Source organism: Ambystoma mexicanum, chromosome 4p, assembly GCF_040938575.1.
Source record: "Ambystoma mexicanum isolate Mex_15411 chromosome 4p, UKY_AmexF1_1, whole genome shotgun sequence".
NCBI lineage: Eukaryota > Metazoa > Chordata > Amphibia > Caudata > Ambystomatidae > Ambystoma > Ambystoma mexicanum.
The window spans coordinates 83,868,751-83,881,657 of NC_090927.1; the positions used below are offsets into that span (position 1 = coordinate 83,868,751).

General features: G+C 47.7%; 1 protein-coding gene across 1 annotated transcript in view; it reads right to left on the reverse strand.

The window, feature by feature from the left end:
• The window catches only part of LOC138452541 (uncharacterized), a 418,730-nt gene that overhangs the window by 273,314 nt on the left and 132,509 nt on the right, over positions 1-12,907 (reverse strand). The gene's annotated exons all lie outside the window — the stretch shown is intronic.

Genomic DNA, 12,907 nt, shown 5'->3' on the forward strand with positions numbered 1-12,907 from the left:
GTAAGGGCGCAATCTCAGTCAGGACCTCCAAAAGACATTTTAGCTGGAGGTCTTGTCTCTCTTGTTGTAGGGTGACAAGGTCATTTAGACGAGAATGCCAGTGTGTGCTTGCATCTTTTCCTGCTTGCACATCTTGCTCGATGAACTTGGTAAAAGAATCAATTTGGTCCAGTTTAGATGAAAGATTTAGTAGCATAGCCCCTTGGTCTCTAATTGTTTCATTTAGCGACTCATACAGCTTGACAAAGGGGATCATGGCTTGTGATGAAGCCGCTAGCACATTGCTGTGCAGCTGTATTGCAGCACCCACAGATAAATTGATTTTGGAATTTGGTGTTTTCTGACCATCTTTAACTGGAGTTGGAGCAGTTGAATGCTCGAAGCTGGACGTGGAGGCTTTTGATGGAGTGGTTATTTGTGCTGAAAAATTTGAGCCTTGTAAACAGCTGCTACCTTCTCGCTGTTTCGCTGTACACGTCGAGAGAAGAGGTTTGCCTTTTTCTTGGAGACCAGAGCACGGCGTTGTTTGTGGAGGCAATGTGGATGTAGCCAACAAGGTTGTAATCGGATGCGCTAAATGTTTCTGGCCCATATTCGGCGTCCGAGGATTAGACTTCGGTTGATCATTACGCAAGCGCTGTTGGACTGAAATCACATCAAGTGGTCCAGATTGTGGCCGATCTGGGACGTGCTTATCAACTTTGGGTGCAGAAAGGGCCAATACTGCCTTCTCAGGCATGCAGCCAGGGCTCTGAGGAGACAAGGCTGAGGCTGCAGCACACTGCACCTTGTGCGCTTTGATAGTAGAGCTTACTTCACCAAACTTCAATGCTGACAGTAACAAGTCGTTGTTTTCTACTGGCCCTGTTGTAGGCAGCGAGTTTTTTGGGGAAATCAAGCGTTGTATTGCCTTAAAAGAAGGAGATCTGGTCTGTCGCTCCATTTCTGGAAACAAGCTGCGCGGCCGGCGTAATATTTGAGTCAGCTGCAGTAATGAAACTATCCCGTTCAACATTTGCATGTAACGCTGAGCAAGCATCAACACCGCCCTGGTCGATTACGAGGATAGGAGAAGCCAACGGAGTTCCTACTTCGTTGGTTTTATCCTGAGTAGCCGCCGTGGCGCTTATGATTTCTGCGTCCGTAAGATCAAAGGGGGAGAAATAGGCTTCGGGAGGAGGGAGTTTCGCCGCATATGGAACATCCGCCACTACACAATCAGCTGGCGGCGTCAGGATCGGTGCAAGGTCAGTAACGGATAGCAGAACCAGCGGTTTTGATACAGATTGGGAGGGTGTCAAGCCTGCCGGGTTAGAGAAAGAAATAGAATCAAAAATGTCAGCTCGACCTGGCGTAACAGTAGACTCAAGATGAACGATGGAGTCATCATGATGCACTTGGGCGGTGGTGTGAGGCGTGGCCCTAGCTAGAGGGCCCACAGGCTTCACGCAGACAACAAGCTTACCTTGTGGATTTTGACTTGCAACAGCAACAGCAGCCGAAGTTACCGGCAGGGCAGTCCATGGATTTAACATCCGACGCTGCTGCAGTGTCTTATGGCGCGTCTGCGGCCCACTCGAAAGGCAGGCTTTCAGAGTGGCGACCATCTCCAGCACCCGCCCCCGGTCGCCCCCGGGCGAACTGGGCAAACTGGGACTCTGCCAGACTCCGCGCAGCAAAAGTATATTTAAATGAAAGACACTGGAGCTAGAAAGCAGACTCCACGTAGGTCGCTGCAGCTCCTCACAGGATACACACACGGAGAGTCTCTGGGCAAACTGGGACTCTGCCGGACTCCGCGCCGCGCTGCGCGTGGCAAAAGTATATTTAAATGAAAGACACTGGAGCTAGAAAGCGGACTCCACGTAGATTGCTGCAGCTCCTCACAGGATACACACACGGAGAGTCTCTGGGAAAACTGGGACTCTGCCGGACTCCGCGACCACAGCAGCAGCTAAAGAGCAATATCCACCCATTGCGACCACAGCAGCCGCTAGAGGGCAATGTCCACCCATTGCAACCACAGCGGCAGCTAGAAGGCAATATCCACCCATTGCGACCACAGCAGCAGCTAGGGGGCATTATCCAGCCATTGCGACCACAGCAGCAGCTAGAGGGCAATATCCACCCATTGCGACCACAGCAGCAGCTAGAGGGCAATATCCACCCATTGCGACCAAAGCAGCCGCTAGAGGCAATATCCACCACAGCAGCAGCTAAAGGGCAATATCTATCCATTGCGACCACAGCAGCAGCTAGAGGGCAATATCCGCTCACTGTGACCACAGCATCAGCTGGCGTGCAAGGGATGCTCTGAAAAGAAATACCTAGAGTTCTGCTTCCATCCCCAGATGATTTTCCTCACTTCTGAATTTAAAGCCAACTCAAGCCCTGCGGTAACAACCTGTGTCTGGGGTTCCTGGCCTTCTTCACAATGAGACTGCATCATATTCCAGATGCAGCCGCATACCTCCTTACACAAGCTAGTAAGGGGTGTGTGAAGCCGGTCTAGTGTGGTGGTGTTGATGCATCTGCATTGCTTTGTCGCTGATGCTCCTTTCTTGCACTAGGGACCCTTCAAGTTGGTGGTCTTCAGTATAAAAAAACACTATTGGGTCATCCTTTTTTGCAGGTAAATATGCCTTTGTCTGACTTCAAAAATGTACCTTGGTTCAAGCTTGGGGACGGGATATCTTGCTTCTCGCTGGGTGACAGGAGTTCTTTGTTCTTGCTGGGGGCAGGATTTCTTGGTTCTCGTGGTGGGATAGGAGATCTTAGTTATTGCTGGGGGGCAGGAGATCTTGGTTCCCAATGGGGGACAGGAGATCTCGGTTCTCATTGGGGGTCAGGAGATCTTGGTTCTGACTGGGGGCAGGAGATCTTGGTTGTCACTGGGGGCAGGAGATCTTGGTTCTCACTGGGGACAGGAGTTCTTGGTTCTTGTGGGGGTCAGGAGAACTTGGCTCTTGCGCAAGGGCAGGAGATCTTGATTCTCGCTGGGAGCAGGAGATCCTGGTTCTCACTGGGGCGGGGGGGGGCAAAACATTTTGGTTCTCACTGGGGCACAGGAGATCTTCCTCCATTGTTTACAGCTCTTCTTCCAAATACCATTCAAATCTTTTTCTGTCTGAGTCGGATGGAACCAAAACGATTCTGGCTAAGAAACAGGAGAGCAGAGCTGGACAGGATGCATCAGAGGGGACCATTTGTGATCAGTGTCAGAGTGGGATCTCTGGGGTCTCTTGTGGACAGACTTCAGAGAACAGGTGGGCACTCCCATGAGAGAGAATTGCAGCCCTACGAAATTGAGGCACAAACCACAATAATATAGGCATATAACGGTCACAGTTAAAATTGACTTTCTGATCACAGTTATGCCTAATAATTACATTTCTTTACAGTTATTAGCTCATTGCCTGAAAATCTGTACAATTCTGTCAATACATGATCTCATTCTCACAATCCTGCAAATTAAAGAAGCAGAGGCATTGCTAGGGGGGGGCTGAGGGGAATATAGCCCCGGGTGTTTTGGTTGTAGCCCCGGATAGAAAGAAGCTCAGGGGTTACAACCAAAAAAGCTAGCTAGCCCCCAGTCCCGATAGTCCCATAATTAGCGTACCCCTGGATCTTTTCCAGACCTAGCAACACCCCTGGAAAGAAGCTTTAAGGAAGTGTAGCGTACGGGAGGACCTGAGAAGGTTTGCTAAGGAACGTGGAATAATGCCAGACGCTGGACATGCCTAGGACACAGGAAACCAGAGTTTCTATCGAGTCAATGAAAGATGTACAGTTAGTGAATTCATTTTGGCTTTTCTTCGTGAATGTTTTGATTTTGTTTATATGATCCTAAATAGACAATCCTGGGAGTTTTGGTGGAAACCTGCAGAAACAAGTGTGCACCATGAGCCATCAAATGTTTTAGATGCAACTGTAATTTGGAATGGCTGACATCTGCCCACATTCAGTAGGTCTGGAATTCATTACATTTGTCCTGTGGAATTATCCAAGGGCTTCTACTAATGCCATGAGTTTGGGCTATTTTCACATGTTCACTCAAACCGCTTGCCTTGATATCGGACACCACCTTCACTTTGAATGCCATCTACTTAGATAAAACCTGACTGCTATTCCATTGAATACAGAGAATCCAGTCCGGTGACATCTTATGTAGGGTTATAGCCTGCACTCAGAGTGATTTTACGGCTGTGAGCTGGATGGCGTATGATTTGACGTCTAATCCTAGAGTCATGATAGCGTTCAGGTGCATGGTGGTGTGGCTAAGGATCGGGACCCATTTCTTTGCACACTCGGGATGCCTTAGGCAAGACAAAAGGGGTGATAGCTGGAAGGTTTAGACTTAATCTTAACCTCTGGCATTGCTGTAGCCTGTAGGCAACCCTACAGTTCTTCAGCCTGCTACTTGTTAATGAATGGGTGTGGTGGTCTTCTGGGTCAGTGATCCTAAGTCAAAGTGCTGGCTGGTTCTGGCTCCTTTCACTTTAACCCGCAGTGGAAGTTGCAGCACTTCTGATTCCCTGTGCAGCTGCCATCGTTATTGCACTAATCGTGGTCCTTTCGCTTACATATTCAATTGTCTTTTGGACATTGACCAGCTTTGTCTGTAACAAAGGCATGCGACAGGATTAAAAACTCTGTGATTGAAGGGGATACCACTATAGCAAGCCAATAATAGTGCAGCCCCACATCAGAAGGCATACCTGCCAGTTACCTAAACATTACTCTTCCCCAGGGAGTACCACCTCACATGTCATGAGCATCACACTTTGACAGTCCTTATAGAAATCAGAGGAGAAGGTCTTTGGCATGAATGTGTTCGCAAATATCACGCTTTTAGGAGAACTAGCTGCTTCCAAGAGTATTACTGCAACACAAGGCTATGCAAGATTGAAAGATATCACATGAAGTGACATCACACTGTACTGTACCATTTACAACCATGGATGGATGGACTGTATCCTTTGATGGCATTCCAAGATGGTTCTGCAATGGTGCAGATGAGATACAAAAAAATACAATCATAAAGGATGTTGACCAGAGTATTGCCAGTGGTCAGGTTTGATATCCTTCCACCAATCACATTTGTTTGTTTATGCTTGACCATTTATAGACCTCACTGGACAGACAATCATGAAACGAAGAGGCATCACACTGCCTCAGAATCTGTAAAGCCATCAAAGGAAGAGGCATCACACTGCCCCTGAATCTTTAAAGACATCAAAGGAAGTGGCATCACACTGCCCTGAATCTATAAAGACATCAAAGGAAGAGGAATTACAATGCCATTGTCACTATAAATACATCAAAGCAGGAGGCATCACACTTCCCATGAATCTGTACAGACACTTCCCATGAATCTGTACAGATACTTCCCATGAATCTGTAAAGACATCAAAGGGAGTGGCATCACACTGCCCATGAATCTGTAACTACATCAAAGGAAAAGGCATTACACTGCCATTGACTTTATAAAGACATCAAAGCATGAGGCATTGCAGTCGCCATGAACCTGTAAAGACATCAAAGGAAGTGGCCTCACATTGCCCATGAATCTGTAAAGACATCAAAGGAAGAGGCATCACACGTCCTATGAATCTGTAAAGAGATCAAAGGAAGTGGCATCACACTACCCCATAATCTGTAAAGAGATCAAAGGAAGTGGCATCACACTGCCCATGAATCTGTAAAGACATCAAAGGAAAAGGCATCACACTGCCCATGAATCTGTAAAGACATCAAAGGAAAAGGCATTACATTGCCATTGACTTTATAAAGACATCAAAGCAGGAGGCATCACACTGCCCATGAATATGTACAGACACTTCCCATGAATCTGTAAAGATATCAAAGGGGGTGGCATCACACTGCCCATGAATCTGTACAGACATCAAAGCAGAAGGCATCAAATGTCCCATGAATCCGTAAAGACATCAAAGTAGGTGGCATCACACTGCCCATGAATCTGCAAATACATCAAAGGAAAAGGCATCACACTGCCCAGGAATCTCTACAGACACTTCCCACAAATCTGTAAGGACATCAAAGGAAGTGGCATCACACTACCCATGAATCTGTAAAGACATTCAATGAAGAGACATCACACTTCAAATGAATCTGTAAAGATATCAAGGGAAATGGCATCACACTGCCCCTGAATATGTAAAGACATAAAAGGAAGAGGTATCACACTGCCATGAATCTGTAAAGACATCAAAAGAAGAGGCATTGCACTGCCCATGAATCTGTACAGAACCTTCCCATGAAATCTGTAAGGACATCAAAGGTAGTGGCATCACACTGCCCATGTGCCTGTAAAGACAGCAAAGGGAGTGGCATAACACTCCCAATTAGTCTGTAAAGACATCAAATGAAGTGGCATTGAACTGCCTCTGAATCTGTAAAGACATCAAAGAAAGAGGCATCACACTGCCCATGAATCTGTAAAGACATCAAAGGAAGAGGCATTACACTGCCCATGAATCCTAATCAGACATCAAAGGAAGAGACATCACACTGTCCTTGAATCCTAATAAGACATCAAAGGAAGAGGCATCACACTGTCCTTGACCAACCAAAGACTTCCCTTGGAGGGATATTACACCGTCGCTGACTCCACTGACGGACCAATGCATGTGTTTTAAACAATCTTTATTTAAAACATTTAAATACACATATGATGATGGGATCGAACACTAAAATAAACATAATTTCAAATGATTACATGTAAAATATCAGCTTTAAGATTATTTACATGTCTAGAGATCACAAAGCCCAGTTCTGAAACTCACACCTCCTGTTCAATCTGCTCAATCCAACCCACTGGCTCGGGTTTTCATTTGGTTGCCTGTTCCTTTCTTCTTTCATATCCCAACTATAACTAAGGTCTGAAGACCCTCTTGCTCCTCTGGAGGCCCTGCTTCATGCTGCAGCCTAGCTGTTTTGGGGAGTCGCTGTCTCTACCTAAGTACCAGGATCCCCTTCAAGGCTTCCTGCCTTGCTCTTAATGTGGTCCATGTTGGTCATGCAAGCTTCTTGGGCTCCGGAATCTGGATTCTGTTGGCCTCATGAGGCTTGGGAAGTTGAGATCAACTTTGAATGCAAGTCCCCAATGTCCTGTATTTCTCGACCCTTCTCGTTCTTTCTTTGGGAGGGTTCTCTCTTGTTGGAACATGCTCCCTGTTTATCTTCATCTGATTTCCGATGGTTTGCAATTTAGCCATCTTTGACTACCTGCTTTGCAGGTTGGCATTGAAGTAGGCCCTGATATCCTGCCTTCTTTTGCTAGGCACTTGTTTGCACTGCATTTGTAGTTGTAGCTTTTGATTATCTGATATTAGATTTACTGCACAGCAATTCAATGTTTTGTTCTCACATTAGAACAATGGTAATGTATAATTGAAAGCAGCAACTTAGGTGGGAGTCATGGCTACTCCTACTGCTCGAAACTACCAAATCACGCTTTGGCACTTGCACCCTGGAATCTAAACAGTCTACAGAGAATCAAGCATTGTCTCAACATGTTCACCTGTGATGGGCAAAGTAAAGGCAATGGTGTTTTTATTCACTGTAAATGAGGATGTGGCAGCAATGTATTGATGGTGTGTGCCGATCTACTGTGGACACATTAACCAACAAGTGTCGGCCATCTCCACAGAGTTGGCTAGCTCGAGGAACATGAACGCCATTTAAGCACTAGCAGCAGCTGAGTCCGCCTATGCATGAGGAATCACTAGAGGGAGATAGAAACTCATGTTTGACGAGTTGAACTCATGGAAGAGTGATGCAGAGACCCAGACGGAGCCCCAGATCAGAGCACGCACACGAGTAATTGATCGGTGTAATTGCATAGAAGCATTATCACTGAGACATGGTTCTCTCGCACTTCCTCCCACATGCTAGACATCCTCATTCCCCCTTCGGTGCACTGTCCAACATGCCAACTGCATGAGAAGGTAGGAGTAGGACTTGCAGTCATCCACAAATCTGGCTTGTCTAGTACAGAGCCATCTGGCAATGGAGGCCATGGAGCACCTCACATGGCACTATGGCAAAGACAGACCCCCATATCGCCCACCTCCCAGGTGTAGGACATTTCTCAATGAGATCAGTGTCATACTCATATAAATCTTCTTTGATGACTTCAACATACCAGAAAACCAAGTCATGTAAAGCACTGCAGACGCTCTTCTTAACCTCACTGAATCAAAGAACATGAAACAGCGTGCACTGAAACCTTCACATTTTAGGCTCAACACATTCGATCACCTATTCCCCACTTTTCCTCTAGTCAAATGCTTACACCCTATTCCACTTGACTGGACGACCACGCTGCCAGGGCCAACCATCTAACTCATATCCTCCCTACTACCAAGGGGCAAGGTAAGCCCACCATGTCTCTACTACGCTCCTTCTAAAACTTGGAGGCAAGGCCAGGGTAAGCCCACCATGTCTCCACCACGCTCCTTCTAGAACTTGGATGCAAGGGGCAAGGTAAGCCCACCATGTCTCCACCAAGCTCCTTCTAGAACTTGGATGCAAGGGGCAGGGTAAGCCCACCATGTCTCCACCAAGCTCCTTCTAGAACTTGGATGCAAGGGGCAGGGTAAGCCCACCATGTCTCCACAAGCTCCTTCTAGAACTTGGATGCAAGGGGCAGGGTAAGCCCACCATGTCTCCACCATGCTCCTTCTAGAACTTGAATGCAAGGGGCAGGGTAAGCCCGCCATGTCTCTGTTAGGGAGAATTATCTGTAAAGGCTAATTTCCCAAACCTAGTGAGTCCCCCAGCAGCTTTGCTGGATTTTTGGGGTTTATTTCTTTCTCCTGCTAAGAGTGAGACTCTTTTTCTCCCACTCTTAGACATGATTTGAGATATCCTTTGACTTTGTAATGTGTTTTATGGGCTATGGGGTCTTTTACTCCATAGGGCTTCATGTGTTTTTGGTATGTGTGTTACACAGCACCCTCCGTGCCGTAACACAGGGGTGTCATAGTGACCCCCAAACATAGACGCTGTACCCTGAGACTGACTACTGTCTCCCAGGGCATGTAAAGTCACCATTGGCTTTACTAGTCCTAAATTGTGAACAGAACCAGTACAAACCATCATATTTTGGGCGTATTGGTAGGGGCAATTCGATTGCCCCTGGGTCTGCTGTTCGAGGGGGCACTGTCCAATCCCCCTGAGCAAGTTTTGGCTGGTGCCAGTGGATACTACTTTTTATATTCAACCGCAAATATATTCCTATGGGATTTTCCCATTGTTCGAGGCTAATACGTTTTAACATAGCCTCAAACATACCGCCGGTTTATTTATTTAATATCAATTCACCGGTTGGTATTTTTTGCCAGAACTCGGTTCCAAAATGGCGTTTGTGTTCGCTTCTGTGACTCCAACTCGAAGTTGAGCCCTTTGTTCCACTTTTGGCGGGCTTCTGCACAGAAGCCCTCCAAAGTGGTACCACTCTGTCTGGGTACCACAGGGGGTGTGGGAGGGGGTTTAGGCACCCTGGACTGAGTTGCCTCGGCAACTCAAGTCACACTCTTGTGTGATTGGCCCAGTGGTGAGCCGCCCGGCTCACCACTTAGCATGTTTGAGTGACAGCTAGGACTGATGAATGGGGGTTTTCTGCATAAAAGCAGGGTTTTGGGGACTGGGACTTCAGACGTCGCCACAGGACCAAAGAATCCGAAGAGGGAGAAGCTGAGCCAACCTGCAACGACGACACCACCGGTGGAGCCCTGCTGAACCGACTCACCACTTCTTCCAACGATAGAGGAGATCTTCATCCCGAAGAGTCTTCTTCCTCTGAACTGGTGGGAATAACCAGTTTGCCCGCCTTTTCGCCTCCCCGGATCATCTCGTGGCCGCCTTGCCTGTGCCAAGCACCCCGGAAACCGGGATACCTCGTTTTACCACTACCGCGAATAAAAGGGTAGTACCTTTTTACCGGAGAATTCCGCAGCTGGTTTCTTCCCTGGCAGTGCAACGACCTTCAGCTTTCCTTCACGTCGAGATCTTCTCTTCCTCTGGATGATGCCGTGACTTGCATCCACTGCCAGGAACAACTGCCCCCGCTGGAGGATTCTCTCCATTTTCAAGGTACTGTGTCCGCCTGGCCTCCCTCGCAACGGTCTGTGTGGGGGTGTCTCGTAAATCCTCATCTTACCACTTGGGTTGGCCCTAGGCTGGCTAACTGAACTTTTCTGAGCTGAACTGATTCCTTTTTAAACTCTCTGAAAGACTTTCCAAGCCTTTTAAACTGTGTGATCTTGGGCGCATTTGTGTTCTACTCTCTCCAAGAGGGAGCCTGGCCTCTGAACTTTTTGCTCACAAGTAGACTTTGACTTTCCTGCCTTGCTAAGTGCTTCAAGTATTGTGTTGTGTGCTGTTCCTAATTGCTGCCTTTTCCCTCCCTTTTTCTTAACTTATTGGAGTGCCATCTTTAGTTAAGCGCTCACCTCTGTCTGGAAATAAGTGGTGTTAACTAAGACGTGTCTAATAAGGAATAAGGGATGTATATATATATTAATAGTGACTGTGTTTTTGAACTTGCTTACAATAATAGTGCTAGAGTGTTTCTAAGTGTGTCTTTAAATAAATAATTATATACTTGATACCAAAGCACTGGTCAGTGTTTGCTTGTGCTACTGTATTTTGGTACCTATCTTGTATACTCTATATACTGTCTAACTCATCTTGAGAGAAGTTTGGCTGCTCAGCCACAGCTACCAGGTAAATCTGGGTGCTACAGACTGCTACCAATTGGGTTTACTGCCAACACCTGTAGTCTTAAGCCTTTTGCAGTGGTCCCTAAGGGAACTGCACAGGTTTCTGCCTAACAGTCTCCACCAAGCTCCTTCTAGAACTTGGATGCAAGGGGCATGGTAAGACCACCATGTCTCCACCACGCTCCTTCTAGAACTTGGATGCAAGGGGCAGGGTAAGCCCGCCATGTCTCCACCAAGCTCCTTCTAGAACTTGGATGCAAAGGGCAGGGTAAGCCCACCATGTCTCCACCACGCTCCTTCTAGAAATTGGATGCAAGGGGCAGGGTAAGCCCACCATGTCTCCACCAAGCTCCTTCTAGAACTTGGAGACAAGGAGCAGGGTAAGCCCATCATTTCTCCACCAAGCTCCTTCTAGAACTTGGATGCAAGGGGCAGGGTAAGCCCACCATGTCTCCACCAAGCTCCTTCTAGAACTTGGATGCAAGGGGCAGGGTAAGCCCATCAATTCTCCACCAAGCTCCTTCTAGAACTTGGATGCAAGGGGCAGGGTAAGCCCATCAATTCTCCACCAAGCTCCTTCTAGAACTTGGATGCAAGGGGCAGCGTAAGCCCACTATGTCTCCACCAAGCTCCTTCTAGAACTTGGATGCAAGGGGCAGGGTAAGCCCACCATGTCTCCACCACGCTCCTTCTAGAACTTGGATGCAAGGGGCAGGGTAAGCCCACCATGTCTCCACCAAGCTCCTTCTAGAACTTGGAGGCAAGGATCAGGGTAAGCCCATCATTTCTCCACCAAGCTCCTTATAGGACTTGGATGCAAGGGGCATGGTAAGACCACCATGTCTCCACCACGCTCCTTCTAGAACTTGGAGGCAAGGGGCAGGGTAAGCCCACCATGTCTCCACCACGCTCCTTCTAGAACTTGGAGGCAAGGGGCAGGGTAAGCCCACCATGTCGCCACCACGCTCCTTCTAGAACTTGGATGCAAGGGGCAGGGTAAGCCCAGCATGTCTCCACCAAGCTCCTTCTAGAACTTGGATGCAAGGGGCAGGGTAAGCCCACCATGTCTCCACCACGCTCCTTCTAGAACTTGGATGCAAGGGGCAGGGTAAGCCCACCATGTCTCCACCAAACTCCTTCTAGAACTTGGATGCAAGGGGCAGGGTAAGCCCACCATGTCTCCACCAAGCTCCTTCTAGAACTTGGATGCAAGGGGCAGGGTAAGCCCACCATGCCTCCACCAAGCTCCTTCTAGAACTTGGATGCAAGGGGCAGGGTAAGCCCACCATGTCTCCACCAAGCTCCTTCTAGAACTTGGATGCTCTGCAGTAAATCCTGATAACATTGGCCTCGGTTAGCCCAGCCAACTGGGATATTGGCACCCTACTATCATCCTTTGGCCACAACATTCCTGGCAATACCCCCACAAAGCAACATTGTACAGGGACCTAAACCCTCTGCACCTGCACCTTCAGCAGTCAGACTATAGCAAGGCTCAGGACGAGGCTGGCACGTAAAGAAAAAACAAGCATGTTCTTGGGATGCACCTGCCCGCTGAAACACTCTCCTGGTGGCACTGTTGGGGTGGCCCCAGTGCTCTTGATGTTCAGGATAAATCTCAAGGCCTGTCTCGAGGAAGAACTTGGGGAATATCAAGGATCCTCAGCTGGCACCTCTATGGAGCAGGACCCCCCCCAGATCTACAGTAGAATAGGTCTTCCCTGGAGCCGGATTACTTTGCTGCTGTAACTCTAAACCAGCATCGCATAGTGATCGGTTGCTTCCTTAGTAAGTGCCCCTATATAGGGCCAAGCACAATATAACATATAGACCCTTTAAGAGTGGGGTAATGCATCTAAAAAGATGCACACTGGTATAGAAAGGCTCTGATTAGAGACATAAAAACATATGTAGAGATTTGATAGATCAACATAAAATATATAGCCTGCGGTATTGGAAACAGTTTATTGTAGGCTTTGTCACTAAATAAGTGAACTTTCCAGGGGAGCCATGGCACAAAGGGGCCATAAGGGCAGGCAAGATAAGTGTCTCACCAGGGAACCGCCTCCAGCTAGAGTAAGGGCATTTACCAAGGGCAGTGTGGCGCCGTTACCCATCGGCTTCACTTGCCCTGCGGTGATTATCATCTGCACCACAGA